Genomic DNA, 22,706 nt, shown 5'->3' on the forward strand with positions numbered 1-22,706 from the left:
GACTTCACACTTCTGGCAGCATGCTGCACTCAGGGAAGTTCTAGATACTCTCTGAGCCTCTTTCCTGGTCAGGAAAATGGGGCTAAAAGTGACCACTGTATGAGGCTGTTTTCACCATCAGGTGAAATCATGCATGCACTTGTCATGTTAAGACAGGGATTTCCATGTGTGCAAGTATCACAGCCTATTTAAACTAGGCTGATGGTAGCATCACTTCATGGTCCAATCTAACAAGACCATGAATGCATATATGGGCTGTCAAGGTTGTCACATGGCACTTGATGCATATGTCCCTGCGATGTATAGCTGTCCTGCTTCCTGACTCTTCCTCGTGACCTGGAGCCACAGCTTAGCTATGGCTGTCAAGAGCATCTCTTCTAGAAACTTTATGCCCTGGCTCTTATGACCATAGACACTTCATAGGCTGTTTAAGTGGTGTGGAGATGGACTAAGGAGTGGGGAGCAAGGAGCCTAGAGTTACAATCAGTACTGGTAGACGTGACAGTGTCGGCTCCCATATCCTCACCCTGTTTCTAATCAGTGTCCAATTTGTCCATTGCAACCACCGTGTGAGACAGTCAGTGTCAGACAGGGCGACCAGCTCCTTCTGGTGTGCCTAGGACTTCCTCGGCCACTGTAAATGACTGTGCATCACAACCCTGAGAGAACCATTGTACAGAGCACACAACTCACAGAGCACCCTGGGAGTTGTAACGAGGTGGGCTTGGCTTCAGTTGGAGGACACAGGATAGGCACACCTATCAATAGCCAAGCTTTGGGGAGATTAAAGGCCTTTTATCTATCTTGTCTCATTCTTTCTTTCTGACATCCAAGGCCAGTGTCCTCAAGCTTGCATGTACATCAGAAAAAGATGCAGGTTTTTTTGTTTTTGTTTTTGGTTTTGTTTTGTTTTGTTTTAAGATACAGATTGCTGGACTCCAGCCTCAAGGTTTCTGACCCACTGGGTGTGGGTGAGACTGGAGAATTTTCATTTTCAGCAACAATCTCAGGGGATGCTACGGGCCCTAGAGCATCCTTGAGAACTTCTGCCCTGGGTGGGTTTTTACGACAATAGAGTCCAGAGATCAGGCTGGGGCCCCACCTCATGGTTTTGCTAAAACACACACACACGCACGCACGCACGCACGCACGCACGCACGCACGCACGCACGCACGCACGCACGCACGCACGCACGCACGCACCTGGTTAGGAATGGCACCTTATCCTCTGAGACTTGGCTTCCTTTCTCTATTGATTGGGAATGAAAAAACTTAGTTCTAGCCCCCTAAGGCATCATTTGGAGAGTCAGGCTGGAGGACTGTGTTCAAGTGCTACTTGTGTTGTTTGCTAGATGTCTAGTGTTGTCTTTCGAGTGAAATCGCCTCTGGCCCGCTAGTGTTTCTCTCTGTCCCCTCCCCAGCAGACCCAGCTGTTGTCTTCTAGGATGTGACAATGCACCTCTGCATCTTTTGTCATTAAAAGCCCCAACATGCCGAGAAGGGGACTGTTGCAGAGACTGTGTGCCAGCAGTGCATCAACGCCAGCACTCCCCAAAAAGGTGTGGTCACACTATGGCCAACGTGCACTGTGACTTCAACCCTCACAGGTGCTAGCTTGTTATGAAAGCAGTACAAACGAGGCCTAGATAGTATAAAACTCCTTTCAGAGCAGGGAAGAAAGGCCCAGGTAGGGTGACCCAAGTCTGACTGGAGACCTGATAAAGTGAGTAGGAAACCATGCGTGGTGCGTGTGTGTGTCCCCGTTACATACATGTTCATAGTGTGTATGTATTTGAAAACCACACGTCAGTCAAGCATTTTCTCCTCTTGTTCTCCAGCTCATTTTTGAAGACCTGTCTCCCAGCTAGACCAGCTGGTCAGTGAGTCCCTGAGATCTGCTTGTCTCTGTGTCTCCCCCATTCAGCACTTTAGGGTACAGATGTGTTCCTAGCTTTAAAAATCATCATTAATGTGAAATTTTATGAGTATGGGTGGTTTTCCTGTATGCATTTGTGGACCACATTTATGCTCCATGTCAATGGGGGCCAGAAAAGGGTGTGAGATCTCATTGAACTGGAGTTTTAGACAGCTTGAGTTGGTGCTGGGAACTGAAAGAGCAGCCAGTGCTCTAAACTGTTGAGCCATCTCTCCAGACCCTGTACCTGGCTTTAATGTAGGTGCTGGGCAACTGAGCTCAGGTCCTCATTCTTGCACAGAAAGTACTTTACCCCTGAAGCCATCTCCCCGGCCTCTACTTGTCCATGTTTTTATGAATAAGCATGAAGGACTGTTTTATATGGAGATGTGAGCAGTCCGCAGGGAAAGAAGTGTGCATTGGAACCTGTGAGACAGACAGGGTGGCAGGTGAGGATGAAACACAGGTGACATTGACGTCAGCCAGAGGGATCTGGCTGATGTCAGCACGGAAGGGAAGACTCAAGAAGCCCTGAGCCAATTACTGCTAGACTCACAGGATTCTTCCCAGGGAGAAAATGACCCAGAATGCAAAACAGGTCTCTTTTTGCATGGAAAGCTGGGTGAATTCTGGCAAGAAAAGCTCCAAGATGGCAGGACTCACCAGGGTGCTGGTAGGGGGTAAGGCTCAGAGTGTGTGGGCGAAGCAGAATGAATAGATGCCACCTGAGATGGTCCCATTCTAGAACAAGGCACAGCAGGGGTCTGTACAGAGGTGCACACTCCCACTCATTCACTCAACAGCAAACATCTGCTAAGTTACCTACAGGCTCAGGCGACCGTCACCTTTTTCACCTATGCAACCTGCAATTGCTTCCCAACTGATTCGGGTCCAATTTTCTCTCCACCTCCATCTAAAGTACAGATCTGATCGTATCACTGCCCGGTTGGAAACCTTTCATCACTCCTCACCACATATGTCAGAAATAGCCACGTTCACTGTTAGGATCCCTCTGGATTTTCCAGTCTCCAGGGCCTGCCATGGTTTCTCATGCCCCCGGCTTTCCTCCTCTGGTTTCTATTTCCTGTATTTCTTTGGAGGAAAATTGAAGCTGTTCTTCCGAAAGCTACTCTCAGCTAGGCTTCCCAGCGAGCCTTCCCGGAGCCTTCCTCTCCAGTGGTCCATTACAGTTGCTGGATTCTAAGATGTGGTTGAGATGATGGGCTTAAGACACACCATCCCTTTCGTAATTGTACATACCACTCTACATAGGGACAGCAGTGGCCCAGCAAAACAATTATGTGTCTTAAATCTACAGTCTAGCTCAGAATGAGTTACATCGGAAGCTGCCTTGGTCTGCCCCCTCTCCCCCCACCCCCGCCAATTGGATCCCAGGTACATTTAAAGCATTTCCTCCAAAGCCAACAATAAAGTTCAAGGTCCTAGACTCAGATGGCCATAATCTTGCAGCCTGCCAGCATTGTCTCCTGAAACAGTGGATACTGGAGAGATAAGTAGTCTCTCAAGCAGCAAGACCCAGCTCAGTGGTGAGCCCCCGCCATGTGCCAGCTGTTTGATTAAATGCAGCAGAAGCTATTCACCCTTCTTGACACCCCTTCAAGATCAAGCTTGTCACTTAACAGACCAAAAGCTTGGAGTCCATACTCAAAACAGCTAGCAGGAAGTGGGCTGTGAGTCTAGATTTGAGGGGCCCCATAGACCGTGGTCCTTCTACTCAACATGTTACCAATGCCTTCTGCATTGCAGTAGAGAAACCCTTCCTCTAGTCAGTAAGAGGAGAGACTGAGGTAACACCTCAGAGTTACTATTAGCAGTAGTAGTATATTATTTCTAAGGAACATATTCATGGTGAGGAAGGAAGGTTGGGGGTGTAAACGACCAGAGGAAGCCACTGGCGCTCAGAGGGCAGGACAAGGGATACCAAACACACAATCCTGTTTCATCATCAATGCTGGGGTACCTCCACAGTAGCTGCCTCTGAGGTCCTCCCTTCCTTATATCTGCGCTTCATTCGGTGCTTTGTCACACTACCACTCGACAAAAGTAATGGTGTCACTTTTCACATTTGACTATGACTTCTGTCATGAACTCTTGCCCTGAGGTTGCTGACTCCAGGGAAAGCTGGAGTCCCATTAGGGTGGGAGTGTTCTTACTGAGAGGAGAAATGGAAGCCTCTAGTCAATGAACAGAAGAAACTGAGGCCCTGTGAAGAATTAGGACACAAATGCTCCAGTCCCAGCTGAGCCTGAACTTGGCTATGGTGAGTCTTGGCAAGCAGCTGGGCGATGGGAGACACTTTAAAGCACAATGACTCAGCTCAGCCACCCAGGAGCTATGTGTGTGAGAAGTTATATGTGATGGTTGCTCCCAGCTGCCCAGCCCTGAGATTACAGATAACAGATACAAACCACTAAGACACTGAAGGTCTGATTTCTGGGAGAGTTCCAATGAGTCTCATAGGTGGGAACTGAGTGCCCAAGCAGGAGTGGATGACACTGTTTGTTCACAATAAGCACTGCACTTTTGGGCCTCCTGGTGCTGCCCTCAGCCTGTGTCCATCTGTGTGTGCTTCTCTGAGAGTCCCAGGCTTGGGGGAAGCCTGGCTGCAGGAACAGGCTGGCTGCTGTCTCCTGACCGTGACAGTGACAGGACCCGTTGGGCACAGCTCCGGGCTCAGTACAGTCCGAGCTTTATTTTAGCCCCTTCTTGTTCGTCAAAACGTCTTTCATGTGGTATGAGCAGACAGATGTGAGGCCTTCGCAGGCTCACACAGGCTGAGAAAAGAGAAAGCTATTTTGTTTGCTCCTCCCTTTCTATGGAGGGCCAGCCTTCTTTTTGCTTTCTTTTTTCATGTGCCTTTTAAAAGGGGTAATTGTGCTCCTCTTGGGGACACCCCACCCCCAGAGCCTCTGCTCTTTGCAGGAGGCTCTGGGTCTTGGATCTGCCGTCTTTAGCCTAGGTGATCTTAAGCCAAGGCTACACGCTTTCTGAGTTTCAGGTTTTTTGTCTACAAATTCAGTCACCCTGTGAGGTTCGAAATACAAAAGGCCTTTGTGCACCTGCGTCATGGTTTTACCCCTGGTGTTCTGTGTGGCCTCGGATATACCATGTTGCCTCATGGGCTTCAAAACCTTCGTATCTGCTCCCTTCCTCCCTCTGACGAAGGGAGATTCCTCTGACCTTCAAGTTGGAGTAGTAGCTGGAAGCTTCTAAGACGGGAGAGCTGGTCTAGCTTCCTCTCCCGGTTAGGCTGCAAAAGGAAGTGATACCGTTTAATTCCTTAAGAGAAATCCCCTTGAGGCATGAAAGAGGCCATTGAAGTCTTCTCTTTTATCCAACCTATGTCCTCACTGGGTAGCATAAGCCCCCATCTTACTTGATTTCAGGCACCCACTGCCCAGAAGCCAGGAAAGCAGCAGGGAGTGGTCCAGCTCTGGTTTTCCCAGACTCTTGCCACACATCTGACTCCATTTGCGCTCCAAAGTGCAGCCCCTGCTTTGTCACGTCCAACCCGTACCACATTCCTCTCTATCCATGAACCGTGTCCTTCAGAAATACCGATGGAGCACCAGTGATGTGGCAGGTCCCGGGGAGATGTGGCAGAAACAGCACAGGCTTGTCCCTGCCCCTCTGGAGCCTTCAGAAGACAACAGCGGCGACATCAGGCAGACATAATTGCTAGGAACGAGTTCCTGGGTGTGAAAAGAAAGCAGGCTGATTCAGCTGTGAGGAACAAGTTTCTTCCTCGCGGCCTCTATATCAGTTCCCGCCTCCAGGTTCCTGCCCTGAGTGCCCTCAGTGATGGAGTGTGACCTGAGAGTTGTAAGCTAAAATAAACTCTTTCCTCCATAAGTTGCTTTTGGTCGTGATGTTTTTCACAGCAATAGAAACCCCAACTAAGACAGAAATTGGTTTTGGGTCATGGGTCATTGCTGTGACAGACTTGTCTGTGTGTTTTGTGGGAAGATTGTGGTACAGTTTGAACCTTGGGATGGAAAAGCACAAAGAAGAGCTCACTGGGTTGTTCTGTGGGAGCTTAGAAAGCAAGAATGCTGAGAGCAATGAAGACAACGGAGGGGAGCAAAGGCTCTACCAGGACTGTTTGCGCAATGTTTTGAATAAAGAACCACCAAAGTGGACCCTTTGCTTTGCTGAGACAATTGACACTGGCAAGCTGGGGTGAGAATCATCTGTGATTAAGAAAAGACCAAATCTTTCAGGAAATGTTTTTTGAAGGTCAGCACATAGAAGCTATGGTTTAGAAGAGGCCAACGCTATATACCTTGTGCTGACAGCCAAACTTGGTAATGTGTAAGAGTCTCATGGTGGCACTGGCTTTGAAGGCATGAGGATGTCAGGTTGAGGCTTGGCAACTGGAGAGGCCATTAGTGAAAGTTCAGCCTTAGTTGTAAAGGTCCCAGGAGTGCTCTAGACATGTGCCTTTAATCCCAGCCGAGACTGGGAGGCAGAGAGCAGTGGACTGCTGTGGGTTTGAGGCCAGCCAGGTTGAGAGAGAGAAAGAGAGAGAGAGAGAGGAGAGAAGCCAGCAGCTAGAAGGGTTGGGGGAAAGCCAAAGTGACAAGTACAGGAATTAAAGTAGGAGGCAGAAGTCAGGGGCCATCTGGATTCATGTTTAGAGAGTTCCAGAAGAGCCAGGACTACATAGTGAGAGCCTGTTTTAAAACAAACAAAAAGCTCAGGATTGGAGGGATTAGGTCCTACCTTGAGTTCCTTCCCTGATGCCTCTTCGTGATGAACTGTAATGTGGAGGTGTAATCTAAAGAACCCTTGCCTCCTCAACAGCTTTTAGTCATGGTGTTTAGCACAGCAATAGAAACCTAAGACAAGAAGCTCGGAGGAAATGGAGGAACTGGCCAGGAGAGATGGGAGGAAACCACCCAGAGACAGGTGGCTGCCAGGAATGTCAGACCTGCACAGTGAGGAAGAGGCCCAGGGAGGCCAGGCTAAGCAAGACCTTCTGCAGGCCCGCTGCCCTCCAACCTCCAGCTCCATCACTGCTCCTGTGCTGGTCTGTCAACCCCCACACACCGTCCTAATTCTCTTCCTGCATATGCACACGGCCATGGGCCCGCTCTATCCTCTCATGCCAGTTCATTCCTATGATAATGATATTCCTATTTAAAAATAAATCATTGTAATCTTTAATTGCAGACTAAATAATTGCCCCATTTAATTTCAGTGTAGCTCTTGGAGGCTCTGGGAACAATTAGAAGAAAACACAGGGCAGTGCCGAGTGTATGTTTTAAAGCATATATACATATATGTATATATATATGTGTGTGTGTTTATTATTGTCATACCAATTTTGTAGACTCAAAAGAAAGCAGGCCCTTCCTTCATAAGTTAGTCATGCAGTTTACACACACTAATAACAATGGAGATGGTAATGATAACAAATCCTAGCATTGTCTGGGTTTCACTTGTGTCTCTCAGAAGCCTAGGTAGTTGCCATGCGGTCTAGAAGGAATGAGGTGATATCAGCCCCTGCTGCCATTTTGTGGTCCATCCTGTCTAGGTGTTGGGTGTGGTGTGGGCCCAGAGTAGACCTTCCAAGTATAGTCTAAGAAGTGGTGAGCAGGGCCACCACCCATCTGATGACCTCTAGCCCTGCTTAAAATTCTACCCTCCATCTACAGCCAAAGTGAGAGTTGGATGGGGTCTCCCACTTTGTATAATAGAACTATATAGGCATCCCCCCCAGAAAGTGACCTTCCCCTCAATCCCAAAGAAGGTCAACCACAGAGCCAGAAGTAGGAGCTCAGGATACTCAGAACCAGCCTTCGGCTGGCATCCCCTGATGAGTCACCATCAATGCCAGCTTGGGCATCCTGCTGCCTGTTGCTTATTTCAAAGTGAGTAATAAGGGCACTTGCTTATCATGAGGAATACAACATATAAGAGCTAGCTACAACATATAAGAGCCTATACTCAGTAGATAGACACTCAGTGAACATCAGGGTATTCTCATCTGCAAAATTCTTTAGCTTGCAAGTCTCCTTATTTATTGCAGTCTGCTGTTTATCTACAGAAGTCCTTGGGAGGGGTATCGCCTTTACCTCGTGCTACAGGAATTTGAGACTAAAGACTCTTCTTGAGCTTAGAGAGGAGTAGGGGCAGGATGCTGCTCCCACTTGATTCTGCTGCCCAGCTGTCCTTGCATGGGCTGTGTGAGAGTGTGCTCTCCCCTACCCTATCTGCAGGCTGGAGTGTTTCCTAAACGCTGTGTAAAGATGACTCTGCTCAGGATGAGGCTAGAAAAACAGCCTGTTAGCCTGATTAATCCGCCATTCTCAGGTACCTACTAGGCACCAGAAACCACTGCATACTGACCATCCCCGAACACTGGGTAACAGAAAGTACTTAGTACTGAGGCTACAATGACAAGTACTGGGTGATTTCTACCCTTGAGAAAACCAAAGGCTATGAAAGAGACATTCATCATAATGGTAAGTGGCAGGCACTGGCCTCCAAGGGGCCGTGGGAGCCTGAGGAAGCATAAGAAAGGGCCAGTGCCACTTGGGAAGCCACCTGAATGAAGCTTGGAAGGCTAAGAGTTGGGACAAGGAAGTTTACAGGGAGAAAGAGTGGTGTGACCTAGGTTTAAATAACCAGGATCCCTATGTCATGATTCTGAAGTCAAGAGTCTCAAGGCTCGTGTGAGACTGAAATTGAAGTATCAGCAGGACTGTTCTTTCTGGAGGCTTGAGGGGGAACTCTGTTTCTTTGTTCCTTCCAGTCTCTTTGAGCCACCCACATTCCCTGGCCCCCTCCAACTGCAGAACCAGCAATTGCATCACTCTGACCTCTACTTTCATTGTCTCATTTCATTCTCTGATTAGTGTTTCAAAGGCTGGGGGTGGGGGGGGGGAGGGGACATGGCAACTGAGTGCTAATGAGCATGTAGGTTCTTTTCAGGGTGGTAGTGGTTTAAAATGCAATGTGTTGGTGTTCCCACAACCTTGCAAATATACTCTGATTGAAAACTATTTCCCTGGCTCTCCTGCCTTCCTCTTCACTGAGAACTGAGCTTTGATGTTTCACTGGACCCAACCTAACTATCTAGAACGACGTCTTCATCTCAAAGCCCTAATCCAGTCACACCCACCAGCTGCCTCTTGCTAAGAAAGGTAACACAGGTCCTAGGAGATGGGCCATATTTATTGTCTCTACCGTGGCTGGTAGGAAGTGGTACCCATTGGTTCCAGCTTTTGCTTTCCTGATGGCTAATAATGTTGAGCATCTTTTTTTGTGGAATTCCTGGCCAGGAAGTTTCTATGCGGCAACGCCTTTACCTTTTTTTTTTTTTTTTTTTTTTTAATGAATTGCCTTTTTGTTACTGAATTGTAAGAATTCTTCATATGTGTTTTAAAGACAAGTCTCTTCCCAGGTGTTCACTTGGTAGAAATTTATCTTGTTCTGTGGCATGTCTTTTTACTTTTTTGGTGGTGTCTTGAAGCACAAGACATCTTCATTTTGATGAAATCCAGGTTGTCTGTTTTTCTGTCTGTTGTTGGTACTTATCTAGAAAGTCACTACCTAATCTGAGGTCCTGTAGACTTATATCTTTGGGCCCCAAGAATCTGTATTTTTAGATCTTATGTGTGGGTCTTTGATACATTCTGAGTCAGTTTTTAGAGGGTGTGAGGTTGGGGTCCATCTCCATCATCCAGTTGTAGTATCATTTGTTGAAGACACTGTCCTTTCTTGTTTGAGTGGTCTTGACATCCTTGCTAAGACTGTGAGGGTTTATTTGTGGACTCTTGTTTCTGTCCTATTACTCTAATTTTGTTACTGTTGTCATTATTGTTGTTTTGAGATAGGGCCTCAGTGTATAGCTCTGGCTGGTCTGGAACTCACTACGTAGACCAGACTGGTCTCAAACTCATAGAGCTCCATCTGCCTCTGCTTCCTAAGTGTTATGATAAAAGGTCTGAGCCACCATGCCTGGCTATTGTCCTATTACTCTAAATATTGATTGTTATGTCGGTGTCTTGATTGTTGCAGCACTGAAGTCAGTTTTAAAATCAGAAAAAGTACTGGGTAGTGGTGCCACACACCTTTAGTTCCAGCACTTAGGAGGCAGAGTCAGGTAGATATCTGTGACTTCAAGGCCAGCCTGGTCTACACAAAGAAACCCTAGCTCAAAAAAAAAAAAAAAATCGGGAACAATGAGTCCTCCAGCATTCACCTCTTGTTGTTATTCTTTAATAGATGATGTTTTTGTGGTAATTCTCCAGGATTATTTGAGCTGCTCTGTGTACAGTGTGAATCTTCTTTTAATTTTTTTAAATATGCCTTTTTAAAAAATTATCTCACATTATGTCACATTATGTGTGGGAGTGTTTTGCCTGCATGTATGTCTGTGCACCATGGTACTCCAAGAAGCCAGGAGAGGGCATTGGATCTCCAGAAACTTAAGCTACAGACAGTTGTGAGCCTCTGGGTGCTGGGAACCCAACCTGGGTCCTCTGGAAGAGCAGCCAGTGCTCTCAGCTGCTGAGCCATCTGTCCATTGCCTCCACTGTAAGTCTTAAAACACTTCAGGGAAGCTTATCAGCTTCACAAAGAAACCATCTGGAATTCTGATAGAGGTGTCTGCTGTTGAATCTGTAGCTCCATTTGGGGAGCATTTTAGGTCAGTCTATGACTATGGGGTGCTTCTTCATTTGTTCACAGCTTCCCTAATGACTTTCAATAATACTTTGCACTTTTAACGTTAAAAAATATCCATAACTAGTTCTTCCTTGCTGATGTTGCTGCAAATGGAGCTATTTCTTATCCCACTTTTTGGGTTGCTCATTGCTAGTGAACAGAGATAAAGCTGAGCTTTGTACACTGACATCATACCCCCAAAACCTAGTGTAATTTAAAAGGAGTTCCTTAGGATTTGCTAGATAGAGGACCCTGTCACCTGCAGATGGAGAGTTTCACTTTCTCTTTTCTAATCAAGATGAATTTTATTCCACTGTGTTGCCTAAATACCCTGACCAGAATCTCTACACAATGTCAAGAGAAGGGGTGAAAAGGGCACACTCATTTACCCCTGGTCTTAAGGAGAATGCATTCACTCATCCACTGGCCGACAGAGTGTTAATTAAAGCTTTTTCACAGGTTCCTTCTATCAGGTTGACAAAATTTCTTTCTTCTCCTAATCTATTGAGTGTTTTTTATCAGGAAAACATGATATTTTGTCAAATGCTCATGTGTGTGTGTGTGTGTGTGTGTGTGTGTGTGTGTGTGTTTATTGAGATGATCACATGGCTTGTGTCCTGTATTCTCTTGATATATTCTCTTGGTATTACACTAATTGGTTTTCTGGTGTTTAACCAACCTTGCATTCCAGGTTTGAAGACTGCTTGGTCCTGGTGTGTGATCTTTTGCGTGTGGTTCTGATTCCACTTGCTAGTATTAGGCAGCCGTTTTGCTGTCAGGACTCCCTCGGCAGCCTGTCCTCTGAAGCCATCCCACAAATGGACCTGAGGAGCATCACCTCCCCACCCTTGGCTCCATCTGATCCATATTATTGCACAGATTGTAACCGATAATCGTGGAAATGGTCACTGCTGGACCCATCATGCTCATACGTTATCACCAATCACCCTCTGCCCATCCAGCAGCAAAACCATCCCCCACCTCGTCCTCTCACATAATATGTTGTAGCACCACCTACGTGCTCTGTAGTTGCTATAGAACTGTTTGCTTGCCCTTATGGGATGCTGGCTCCTCAAAGCCTGGGGTCTTTATCCCATTTGTCCGGCAACATTCTTAGTTTCTATTCAATGACTTGTGTCCCTATGTCCAACAAGCTTAAAGAGCTGTGGAGATGAATTAGCATCTTGCTACAGTGATTTTCCTTTTTCTTTTTGAGACAGGGTCTCACTGTTTAGCCCTGACTGGCCTAGAACTTGCTATGTAGACCACGGTGGCCTCAAAGCCACAGAGCTCCATTTGTCTTTGCTTCCCCAGTGCTGGGATTAAAAGCATGTGTCCTCATGCTCAACAGCAACATTTTTATCGTAGCAAATTCCTCGTTTTGATGGACTCTTACACAGATCCCTCATATATACAACACAAAGGGGGCCGTTGGAGCTGACACAGTAGTAGGCCCCTGAGCATTGCCTTCTGGGTCTCATTCTTGATTCTGTCTCCTGTTCTGTGGCAGAGCCTTAGGAAGCTCCTTGGAAATCTGATTTCACAAAACAAATTTACAAACCACGGCACTATAGGAAGAGCCCGACTGCCTCCAACCCAGGGACCTTAGGCATTCTGTCTGCCCTTCCTGGACCTAGTTTCCGCCACCTCACAGGGAAAGCACCTGGTTGCAAGGGATACAATGTTGGCATGAACGTAGCCTTTGCATGACTCCCCTGGCACATCTCTGACTTAACAACACGAGGTCTCTCAGTCCATGAGCACAGTGTAGCTTTCTACCTATTTAAATCTTTTTTCACTTCCCCAGTGATGTTTTCTACTTTTCAAGGCAGAACTACTCCTAAGTATTTCATTCTGCTAGGTGCTGTTGAAATTGGAGTTATTTTTTATTTATGAAATATTTTTAAATTACTTATTTTGTTTATATATGGAGAGTGCCACAGTATGCGTATTGGGGTCAGAGGGCAACTTTGGAGAGCTGGTTTTTCTCCTTCTACCAAGTGGGACCTGAAAATAAGACTTGGGTTGGCAGGCTTAGGTGGCAAATGCTTTTACCTGCTGAGCCATCTCTTTGCCCCAGGCTGGCCTCAGGGAGTTTCCTGCTTCTGGTTCTTAGTTGGTGCAGCTTGGGTTGCAGGCAAAGCTTGATCCAGGATTCATCTTGCCGCTGGATTCTTTCAGGATGCTGAGGCAAGCAGTGTAGCGGCAGACAGACTTGTCCCTGATGAGCAGCTGTAACAGTGCTCACTGGAACCAGGCAGGCCACTTGTAGATGGTGACAGACAGGAAGGTGTAAAGACTGTGTAAAGATGCGTCCCTGGCAAAGAAGGCCACCAGATCAAGACAGGTCCATGGAGACCCTCCCTCACTCATCGACAGACCAGGAACTGAGAGGCTGCACTGAATGACAGCCCTGATCCAGACATGGCGTCATTTATAAGGTCTTATCAGGGACAAAGTCCACCTCTGGTGTGGCAGGTAAGGCACAGCAAAGCTTTCCCTGCTGTGTTAGGCGGGCTGGAGCCCTGGACACAGAAGGCCTTGGCCAAGGTCATACAGCTACTCGGGAAGGAACCCGTGTCCCTTTCTAGCTGACTCCCACCTGCTGTTTTCCTCCTGTCACCAAGTCCTCACGACACTTGTGCTCCCCACCTGGATTCAGGGCAGGTTGCAGCCCACCACTGGGAGGCCTGACAAGCATCAGGAGGTGACCAGCCAGCTGGGGAGACTATTTGCATCTGCTTGGGCCACAGGGACATGATGAGGACAGAGCACGAGCCAGAAGTCAGCAGCAGTGACAGGGAGCGGGTAGAAGCAGGGTAGAGCCTGTGGGTGCGCTGAGGCTGGCGGCAGGGAAGACCGGTCAGGTCGTGGCGAGTCATCAGGAGCCACCAAACATCCTCAAGGACCAGGGGCTGGTGAGATGGTTTGGCGAGTGAAGGCGCTTGCCTTGCTATTCCCAAAGGATGAGAGCCCTGTGGTTCTGACCCCCTCAGCCCAAAGCATACCGTGGCTCCCTCCTTCTGCCTTATAGGTACTTCATATCATTTAGACAATTATCCTAAACCAGCATCCCAACAGAAGTCACAGATAAAATACAAGCAAAGGAAAAAAAAAAGCAGCGGGTTCCTGGAGGTTGAAAGTGAGGAGCCATGAGTAGGCTCTGCCCCTGACTCAGGCTGAGTGTCCAGACATGAGCGTTGGGACTCTCAACCCTTCCCGCCATCTGCTAGGCCGCCACCCCTCACTCCTGAGTCTACAGCTAGAGTGTCGTTCCCCTGACTAACAATCACTGAAGGTAGAAGGCAGAAGGCAGATACAGCAGCCAGGCACACTCTTCTCAGCCCAGCCACTGTGTCGGTTAAGGTGCGTTAGTGAATCCTTTCTTTCTACTTGAGTATAGGTGCTTAGTGGGGAAAGCAAGGAAAGGCTGTGGGCCACTGCCCACCCCTGGACAATATTCCTGAGGTTTATCTTTAACCCCATTACATTGCAAACAGCAAACATGGCCTTGGTGATTAGGATGGGGGCAGGGGGTGGAAATTTACATTATTATGTCATGGTGTTAATCATTTCATTATAACGGTTAAACTAGAGCTCAAATCCTAGTTTTTCTACTTACCAGCTGTGTGGCCTTGGGTAAGTTATCCCAAGTCTCTGTGTGTCTATCCCTCATATAGAAGACAATTCATTGTAGTTGTTAATAGGATGTGCCGTGACCCAAAGTAGGTGAGCAAGCACACCAGGGCAGGAAGTTCACCCAGGTGTTTTGTTTTGTTTTGTTTTTAATATTCTTAGGCAGGTGAGGACTGTGCCTCATCCCACTGGTTGGGGTTTGGCCTCACAATCTGATGCAATAATGAGTGCAAAGGAAATGAAGGAAAGGAGGCAGGGGTCCACCGACCTGGGTCATCACGTTCTTGGAACGCAGAGGGGCCTTTCCTTAAACTAAAGTTTACCAGGTGTGAGAGAATAAAAGATTTTCGTAAAAGTTTTCAAGGTGGGGAAGATGTATGGAATGGTGGCCTTTGTCAGGATAGCCACCTTCAGAATAAAATAAAGCTGCTCGAAAGAAGCACCCAGACACCCCACACACACACCATACACACACACATACACACACACACACACACACACACACAAACACACACACACACACACACACAAACACACACACACACACACAAAACAAACAAAAACCTCTCATTAATCTTCACAATAATGGAGATCATTAACCCTTTTCCAGATGTGGAAACTGAGGCTTAAGGACACCAAGCAGCTTGCCCAAGCTTTTTGCTGTATTCTTTTACCTCCCCTCCCCCGCCATTCTTTGTGTCGTCCTGCTCCTGGTAGGTGGTTTCCTGAGAGGGGGCAGTTCCCAGAGAGGCTAGCCAAGCTTGCTGTCCAATCTGGATGGAGGATGCAGACACTAGTCTGTCTCTCCTTCAGTAGGGCCCAAGGAGAAGAGGCCAGGATAGGTCCAGAGAATGGTGGACCAGGTTCCTCTTGGAAGGCTGCAGAGGCTCTGAAGGAACAGGATTCAGGCCTGGGATTGCTGAGGCAGAAGTGAGGCCAGTGTGTGTGGGGGAGTGGTGCCTGATCCCAGATCTCTGTCTGGTGCTCAACTGGCCCCTCAAGCTAGGGTTTGGAGTTCTCTGAATCCACGCTCAGTGCAGAGGATCCCCTCCCTCTGCAGACCCCTCTGCCTCTAAGGCAGGCAGCAGGGGGTGGGGGAATGTTTTCAGGCTGCACAGCCACTGATCGGAATGGGTGATATGTTTTCACTCTGCTGTGTTCAACAGTGCAGATCGGACAGGGAGCGGAAACGGGGAAGATAAGTGGAAAATAAATCACCCAACTTGATTTAGTCATAATAGTAAAGAGGGGGAGCCGTGCCTGCTACGATCAGAGCTGTGATCAGCGGTGGGGGCGGGACAGAGCTTCTCCTGTCCCCACCAGAGGCCTAGACTGCAGAAGGAGAATTACCAGGGAAGGGCAAGGGCACAGGCCATCGTGTGCCCACTGTGAGCCCGGCAAGAGCCACCTCAGCACTGTGTCTCCAGTGGCGAGGGTTGGACTGAACACAGCCTATGTCTGCTGGAACTGCCTGCTGCATGGGCCCCAGCCTAGTGTCCTGTCTGTTTGGGAGCCTCTCAGATCAGTGGGTCAAGGTCTCGGGGAGGCAGGACCAGTTTCTTCCTGTTTCAAATCCACTCCCGAAAGCACCCTAGCCTTCCCTTCTCCTACCCAGGCTAGGCCCAATTCCACAAGCCCAGCCCTTAGGGGAAGCCCAGAAGGGTCACCTTCTCCTGCCACCCCCCCCAGTCCCTTGGTTTTTGCAGTGGGAGGAGGTCTCTGTGACTATTGCTGTGGCAGTGAGGGGAGTAGCTGCTGGCTGACACATCCAGGTCAGGCTCCTTGTCCCCTGAGCAGGGCTCCAGAGTGGAGAGTGCTGTTGGGGTGGGAGAGACCGGGAGTTGGGAAGAGGACGGTGTAGGTGACATGGGAATAGCTATTCCAGCTCGCTAAGGGATATCTGCTCTGGCAAGTTATAAAACACAGTTTCCGCCGAGGCTGGAGAATTACTTACAGGAGCCACAATGAAACTAGACAACCTTTCAATCACGCTGCCTCTTGTTCCTGCTTCAAGGCTGGCGAAATAAATATTGAGCAAATAAAGTTAGTCAGCATCTGAGCATTTTAATGAATAAAGAGTAGCAGGAGGGCTCGGGAAGGGGGAGCTCTCCTTCGTCCTAAGGACAGGTGGCAGGTTAGTTCCTGCCTGCCATAGGCAACTCCAGTAGCCCCGCCTCCTCTTCTAATGGAGCTCCTGATACATCCTTCTCGCTCAGGCTCAGGACCCCACCCCCTGCCTCCTGCAGGGAAGTCATAGCTAGTCTACGTGGAAGAAACTAGATGAGGCAGGCCAAGTGAGTGACTTGTCCTATGGTCTCATTAGACTGAAAGGAGAGCTGAGGCTGGCCTCAAGCTTGGGGCTATTCTCCTACCTCAGTTTCCAGAGAACAGCATGAGGGAGAAGTTGTGGGTTTCTGGCATTGATGGGAAGTAAAAGATGGCTGCAGAACTGAACCCTAGTTAGACCCCCTCTCCCCAGTCTGACAGTAAAACCAGGTTCGAAGAGATGATGCCCTTACGCCCAATAGGTGTGTCTTCTGCCCGGTCCCAGCCCTCCCTCTGGGCTAGCGAGGGGAGGCTCAGCAGCTGCAGTTGCTAACTCAGTGGGGGAACTGCCTCAAACTGGAGAGAGGGCTCTAAAGTCGGGAGCAAGGCAAACGAGGTTTGGTTCTTTAAAGGGGAAATCTGAGTGAAAGAGGCAAGTGACTCATGGCTGAGCTCACCTTCTAGCACCATGGCACAGATCATTTGGACATAAGAGGAAGAAAGAGATAACAGCCAAGAAAGCAGGATGGGCTCACTGGAGACAAACAAGCCTTTCCTTATGAAATACAATTAAGTAAGTAAGTAATAATAATAATAATAATAAAAAAGGTCTGGACCTAGGATGAGCAACCCTAGTAGACAAGATAAAGATTTGGTGTACCAAGTCACTATAGAGGGATAGATACGGACTTTAGACTGGCCTAGAATTCTCAGAGACCCTCTTGCTTCAGGATCTCAAGGATTTTACAGTCATGAGCCAGATGTGCCAAGTTACACTGGAGGGAAGAGGCATCCTACTCAAGATGCTTTCAGAGACTTTAATGAAGGTGTAGATGAAGTTTGTGAATGACCTGAAGCCAGTAAGGTATGATAAACACTGTGTAGAACTGTGATGGTGAGAAAGCAGACTGCTAGGGGCTGGAGGGGTGGCTTAGCGGTTAGGAGTGCTTGCTGCTCCTGAAGATTGCCTGAGTTTGGTTCCTAGCTGAAAGGACTGACACAGGTAGGGAAAGAGGAAATGGTGGTCCCTGAATTCAGGAGGGCAGGCATCTAAACAGGACCAGACCTCCCATGGGCCCCCAAAGTGAAGACTTAGCAGCACCTTCAGCACATTTTAGCCCAGTGGTGAAGGAGAATAGTTAAAAACACAACAGTGGCTAAACACGGTGGGAAGAGCTAGCACTCAGTTTACTTTGACTGAGGCTGTTATCAGAAGCATTGGTGTTCAGAACCTGCTGCTTGCTAGGTCTGGCTCTACCTGAGTTTCCATTTTTTGATCTGTTCCACTTGGGTCAATGATACCTACATCTTGGGTGGATGTTGAGGGTAAAACTTGAACGAGACCGTTCGTGTGATAGACCTTTGGTGACAAAGGCCCTCAGGAACAAAGTTGGCATCTACTGTTCTAAGCGCTGACTTGTGTCTGGCACTGTGCTTGGTGCTCTGGGTGAGCCCTCACCACGGGCCCTGTGTCCTCTCAGCCCACATTTGAGGGAGGTGCCACTCTATCTGCTGTTCACTATTTTCCTCGCTCCACATGAGGAAACAGGAATCGAAGCCAGGGATTAAGCCTCATAGATCTCATGCAAATCCAAGACATACACCTTTCTGCTCGCTCTCTAGGACTCAGCACACACGTTGAGAAGTGAGGAGAAGAGAGCTGGACTTTGCAGGTGCTCGACATCTGGTCTCATCTCTCTTCATTTCAGCATTTCTGAGCCTTAGGAGAAAAGGCCAGCAGGCCTTCACAGAGCATGCTCTGTCCTGGGGGTGGGGGGTGGGGAGGCTCACTCCTGCTTCAGCCCCAGCTCCCCGTCTTTGCAGCCGCTGGCAGGCTTTGCTTTCAGCCTGACTCCATCTGGGTACTTCGTCCTGCTAATTCCAAGGCTGGAAGGGCGTGTGTACTCTCTAAACCGCTCAGCCCTAATTAGAAGTTCCTGACAGCTTGTTTGGGGCCCTGTCAGGCTGGGTGACTTGTCTTGCACCAATAAGTAAAGGGGAAAATTGCTATCTGCTCAGTACCTGGATGCCTGGTGTCACCGTGAGCGGCAAGCACTGCGGGCACTCAGCTGACAGCTCCAGTGCCCAGCGGGTCACGCTGACTCCACAAGAGCAGTCCACAAGGCAGGGGCCTGGGGCTTGTCCCTCCAAGCACCATCCGGGGCTCTGCTGCCTGCACTCAGAGGGACAAATTGACTGATACCTGATACGGCTGCAGAGATGCAGGCGCTGGATCTGACATCTGCATTTCAAGTCCTGTCTGCCTCCCGTGCCCCACGTGTGCTTGAGGGTAGAAGGCTACAGAGCACAGGGAGACCCCTCTTCCTGGGAGCCATTGGAAGAACTCAGGCATCATGGGCTGGATTTTCTAGCAGTTAGGGAGTGGGAGAGGCCTGAGCTCCTGGCCTAGCCCTCATGTCCTGTAAGTTCAGACACAAGGCTGGACATACTACCCTGAACGGGACCTCTTCTCTACCACTGCTAAGCTGCGTGTTCCTGCCCACGTGTTTTCATCTCTCTGGGCTTCTTTCATCATCTGTTTTACAGGCATAACAATGCAACTGTAACAAAGCTCTCAGAATGGTATCTGATACCTAGCAAGCACTCAACAGCTGTCACCTGTTGCTTTTCTATGCAAATTTAATGCATATTTCATACGTATGTTTTTATATATGTGATGTAGATATATATGTGTGTGACTCTTCACCGGACTATTACAATGGTGCAAATTCTAGTTATATTGCATATTAACCCCACGATCTTGAATGAGGTACCAACCCCCAACCTTGAGATTCTTTTTTGCTGAAAGAAGGTACAAAAACAGTCCCCTCACCTAAGCTGAGGATAAATCACTGGGGATAAATTAGATAATACGTATCGACTAGAACAGTTACAATACCACCAAGAACACAGGGCCTCAAACCATTGCTCGCCACCTGTGTGCTGGCTGGCTTCTTATCACTGTAACAAAATACCTGAGGATGCTGACTTAAAAACAGGACAGACAGGTCGAGAGGCTGGAGCGACAGCTCAGCTGGTGAAGTGTTGGCAAGCAAGTGTGGGGAGTTTAGTTTATATCGGCAGCACTCACCTAAAGAGCCCGGTACAGCGGTAAGTGCTGGTCGTTCCAGCACTAAGAGAAGTAGAAACGGAGGGTGGGGCGGGGGGGGGTGTCCCTGGGACTCAGTGCCCACCTAGCCTAGACAAAGCTTTGAGCTCCGGCTTAGTGAGAACTGGAGGGACTGGAGATGGCTCAGCAGTTAAGAGTACTTGCTGCTCTTCTGAACCACGCAGGTTTGAGTTCTAACATGCACATAGGAGGCTCCAGGACCAGGGAATCTGATCCCTGCTTCCAGCCTCCTTAAGTACTACACACATGGGATGTACATACATGCAAAACAGCAATACACATAAATTCCAAAAATTTTTTTGAATGGAGAACTATGGAGAAAAACATCCAACTTCACCCCCCCACTCATACATACACTCACATGCACACATACACACACACACCAATGCCTTATTAGGGTACTCAGCCTTTAACAATAAGTTTTTAGGAATGTACATCCAAACCATATCCCCTGATTTTTGTACATAAAGTTTTATTGGAGCAAAGTCATTCCCTTTCCAGTAAATACGGTCTGTGCTGCTCTCTGGCGATAGCCACATTGTCAGGTATGGCCTACAAAGCTGAAGATACTTTCTGTCTGGACTGTCACAGACCTGGAACATAGTATGTGCTCATTAAACACTGGTTGTTTTTAGCAGATAATTGCAGTTCCCCCATGCTGTTTTACAGGTAGTTATAGGCCAAGCTCTCAGAAACAGGTGGCTTCCAGCACTTTCTAACTAAAGAGAACCTTTTCAAGACTGCTTACTGTGAATATCCATCTTGTCTTTGTCTGAGCCATATTTCATAGGGACATACACTTTCTCCTAAGTGTGTATTTCTTGTCTCAAGGATTCTTGGGGATCTGGACACTGCTCTGTTCCACTGATTCATTCTGCCAGTGCGGAAACCTTTCTTTGCAACCCTGCCCCCAAGACAGCCCCTCCTAGATTTCAAATCCTCAAAGCTGGAGGAAGTCAAGAAGTCACTTGGTTATGCTAGAACTGAACCTGTAGTCCTGTGCACACACCTAAGTGTGCCCTCCAGGGTGTGAAGACCCACAGAGGGTCCTGAGACCCACCTGGGGCATGCAGGCCAGGAGCCCTTCCCGTACTGGCTGGCTGGGAGAGGGAGAGAGCGCAGGCTGCGCCAGAAGAGCAGGAAGAGCAGGCGCGCCAGTGCCCCACTGACCTCGCACACGGGCAGGCTATTATCACTCAATTTCTACGCTGCATTCCGGACACCGCTCTCCCCACCTCGAACGCGCAGCTGTTAAAATATCAATGCCTGGCATGTGGCAAACATTTCAAGTATGTGGAGACCTGGGAGCCGCTGAGCCGGGGCTTGTTGACACACCGCCACACCTGGGTATTGTTTGCTATGTAAATGCCACCAATTCCACCCGGAAGTTACTCAGCTCTCTTCTCAGCCTGGGTCTGGAAGCAGGGCTGCTTCCTGGCTCCCCCAAACCCATACAGTGCCTGGCTCCGGCCACATGGGTGTATTCAAGGGTCAGTTGCCAGGGGGTATCTGGAAAGGCTGGTTTCAGGACACTGTCCCCTAACATGAGGCTGAATGTTCTCTGAGTCCTGCTCTATGCCCAGACTTGAGGCTGGGCACTGGAGGGTGGGGGCTGTCACAGGGCCTGGGCTTACAGACCACTGTCTCCAGACACTTCCAGTGACTAGAATACATACCAGAGGAGGACAGACAAGATGCCAGCATGGGCTCCCCCCTCCCATACCCACAGCAGCTGTTCTTTTTTATCCCCCCTACCCCTGCACTCCCAAACAACCTCACAATCCTTATCAGCACAGGAAGCCATCTTCAGTCAATTGGAACAAGCCTGAGATGAAACCAATTTGTTGTCCCCACGGAAGGAGAGGATGAGTGATATGAAGTGTAGAGGGGCCGCCGAGGGAATTGCACCCTTCTGGGAGGGAAAGACAAGGCTTCTGGAAGGAGGTGGTCCTTGCAGGCTGGGAGTGATGGACCACGAGTGTGGGTGTAACAGGGACAGAACAGGCACAGTGTGAGCAAAGCTGAGGGGCCATGCGCACAGGACAGGGGCTGGGAGTCTTGGGCATGGAGCTCAGGGCTGCATCTTAACCCTAGCTCTCCCTTCCTTCCTTCTTTTCCTTTCTTTCCTTCTTTCTATTTGTTTTTTAATTTAAAAAGTCGTGTGTGTGTGTGTGTGTGTGTGTGTGTGTGTGTGTGTGTTAGAGAGAGGGGGTGGGGTGAGAATGTAGAGATCAGACGATCACTTTGTGGAGTTGGTTCTTTCCTTCCACTTTTGTGTGGGTTCTGGGTATCAAAGTCAGGTCACCAGCTAAGCCCTTTCACCCACTGAGCCATCTCACTGCCCTTAGGAGACCTGTTTCTTTCTCCACGTGTCTCTAGAAAGTCCTGCCAGATTAAAAAGAAAGTGGCGATGGCCTGGCGTCACCAATCATGGGCCCAAGTACAGCCAGATCTTTTCTGGAAAAGACCAGAAAGGAAACAAGCAAGCTGTCCAGGCTCAGTCTCGGCCACTCAACGTCTGCCGTGGTGCCAGGCTCAGCGACTGTGGACGGCACACGGACACTTGGTCTGGTTTCATCTCAGGCTTGTTCCAATTGACTGGAGGTACCTGTGTTTAAAAAGCCTTATTGGTGGACCCCAAAATAAGAATTTCCTTTAGCTTTAATGTGGAACAAAGTATTCTTCTTCTTTTGTTTGGGCTTATTTTAATCCCAACCATCTAGTTCATTCATGTAAAAGACATCCACGGCTCTCAAGCAGACGGTAGGGCAGGCCCTGGACTCCTGACCTGGTGCTGTGGCTGGCACTCTGTGCTGCCTGCCCTCTCAGCAGGTATGTGCACCGGTTCTGATGGGTATGGGAGGGGAGAGTGCTGCTTCCAGAGAGCTCACGGCTATGACATGGTCACAGCCAATCTCACTGAGCACCAAGGGGCTGAGAGAAGCCTTGGAGAGGTCACACACCTACAGGACACACCTGGAAGCTCTTCTATGGAGACAAGCACATAATCTGCCTTCACTGTGTCCTCCAGACCTCCCAGCAACACATGCTCAGAGACAGCCAGAG

At 48.7% G+C, this 22,706-nt stretch overlaps 1 protein-coding gene across 2 annotated transcripts in view; it reads left to right on the top strand.

Annotated features, from left to right (window-relative positions):
• The window catches only part of Dscaml1 (DS cell adhesion molecule like 1), a 309,575-nt gene that overhangs the window by 51,070 nt on the left and 235,799 nt on the right, over nt 1-22,706 (top strand). The window lies entirely within an intron of this gene.

This window comes from Meriones unguiculatus, chromosome 1 (assembly GCF_030254825.1).
Source record: "Meriones unguiculatus strain TT.TT164.6M chromosome 1, Bangor_MerUng_6.1, whole genome shotgun sequence".
Taxonomy (NCBI): Eukaryota; Metazoa; Chordata; class Mammalia; order Rodentia; family Muridae; genus Meriones; species Meriones unguiculatus.